General features: G+C 54.2%; 1 pseudogene; it reads right to left on the reverse strand.

The window, feature by feature from the left end:
• Nucleotides 1–490: 490 nt before the first annotated feature.
• On the reverse strand, nucleotides 491–1,224 carry LOC119344207 (annotated as a pseudogene).
• Nucleotides 1,225–2,232: the final 1,008 nt, after the last annotated feature.

The following is a 2,232-nucleotide window of genomic DNA, read 5'->3' on the forward strand; positions in this document are numbered from 1 at the left end:
CGCCGATGGCTTCCCAAGATTAACCTATTGGTGGCGCACTGCTGCCCATTTGCTACTCCATTTGTCATTGTGCTGTCATAGGGTACCATCTGATATGACAATGTGTAGCCATCAACTAAAACAGAACTCGATTGTAATCTTAAATAGGGTGATTTTTTTTCCAAGTTACACCTCTTTGCAATGGCATTGGGCTTACTTGATCTAGCTTACTCCAGTGCTTGTGTTAGCCAGCCAATTCTAGCAGAACTCAATGATGGACCTGCTCTAGATCTAGCATTTGTGTCTACAATCAACAGTTTACACACTATTACTATGAACTAAAGCTCAAGCTCGCAGTGAGAGGTTACTAGTTGATTCCATAAGGCGTCCTGGAGCACAAATCATACTCAGAGAACACAGCAGTAGACATGAAATGCCTGCAGATAAACAAGTCGCGTCTACAAACTACATAATCGCACAAAAAACATCAAGGGCTCCAATCTAATCTTACCGTGTGATGCTGCTTGTCGATGCAGTTGACCCCATCCTAGTACTGCGTCTCCATGTACTCTTCCCCGTTTGCAACCCCTCCATCCAGCACCAGCTTCTGTGCATGACAACGCAACACGCTTACATCGATGGGTTCAGCAGTATGACGTCAGAAATTCGACCTCCCGGCAAAGAGAGAAAAGGGCGTCAACCTGGGGCTTGGCCTCGAGATCGCGGAGCCTGTTGAGCTCCGGCGAGCCGCCACCCGCTGCAACCACGGCACAGCCCGCGCCACCGTCCGACGGGTCGCTGCGCGGCGGCTTGGCCAGGCGTATCGGGGCGACGCTGTCGAAGTACCCGCATGCCTGGACCTCCACCCGCGCCGCCTCCTCCGCGGGCAACTAGTATAGGGTGATTCTATCCTCTCCTGTTGGCTCGCTCGGTGCTCACCTGAGTCTCCGATTCCGGGCTCGGCGGCGGCGGCGGCGGCGGTAGTAACTCGGTAGGGCACAATTTTTTTTAACTCGGCAGGGCACGATTGGGCAAGCGATATGCCGTGAACACGATAGTCGTTTCCTGATGGTGAAAGCGGTAATCTGTGTTTCTATAATCTGGGCAAAAACGAGAAATTTAACCTGTGAACGAAACAATATCACAAAATGAACCATTGACAAAAAAATTCATCCGGCTGACTTTTTGGGTAGCGCCCAACAGTTAAGCATCATACTATACTGTGCACCTGACACGCGTGGCCATCGCTGCACTTTTTTTTTTAAATGAATCGTTGGCGAATTTTTTTCACCCGACTGACTTTTTGCATAGTGCCCGACAACTATGCGCCATACTGCACTGTGCAACATCTGACTGACAGGCGTTGCACGCTGACTTAGCATTTTCAGGTAGCCCAAGGTGCGGCGATGGTCAGAATAGTGATTTTTGCCTATAATCCGTCCTTATATGCTGTGATCGTGACTCCTGACGAGCACCACACATAACTCTCTTCGATTCCATTTGCTTCGAAGCTCCATCTAGACATGAACAGAGACTAGTTTGGAGCACCTACAGCCGGGCGTCTCAAATTTATCTTAAATATCTGGACGGACTGCCCGGTCACGAAACTCGACCCCGACAGGCGCCTCAAATGGGCGTCAAATGCCTGGGCTGTCCAACGCCCCTCATATCCAGCCCAAATATAGAGCGGATATGGATCGGCCCGGGCGCGACCCGGTGCGTCCGCCATGTCAATCCGGTCCACCCCGACCCCACACCGTCCCCACAAATATCTCCAATCCGTAAACCCTACCTCGCTCCGATTTCGCTCCGTCTCTTCTTCTCCTCCTCCGATTTCTCCGATTCGATCCACTCTGGCGCCCATGTCGAGCTCTGACAGCCGCTCCGACTCCGACCCCGACACCGACGATGAGCTGACCCTCCACATTGCCCTCGAGAGGTCCAAGGTGGACACGGGGCAGTTTCGGATCTACCGCCTCGCCTCTCCCCGCCGGCGCAGCGAGGACACCGGCGCAGGCACCTCCCCGCCCACGTGCAGCTTTGCGAGGAGTCGTTTGTTGCTCCACGCGAGGCAGCGGTGGGTGCTAGTGCCTGCACCGCCCGCACGGACAGGCACTCAGGAATCGGAGGCGCGCGCCGCTTGCCGCGAGAGGCATCGGGCAAGGGAAACAAAGGCGGCAGAGCGGTCCGTGCGCCACCGACACGGGTTGTCGGCGGAGCCCTATGAGGACGAGTGGTTCCTCGCTTGGGTGT

This window comes from Triticum dicoccoides, unplaced genomic scaffold (genome assembly GCF_002162155.2).
Source record: "Triticum dicoccoides isolate Atlit2015 ecotype Zavitan unplaced genomic scaffold, WEW_v2.0 scaffold159585, whole genome shotgun sequence".
Classification (NCBI taxonomy): Eukaryota; Viridiplantae; Streptophyta; class Magnoliopsida; order Poales; family Poaceae; genus Triticum; species Triticum dicoccoides.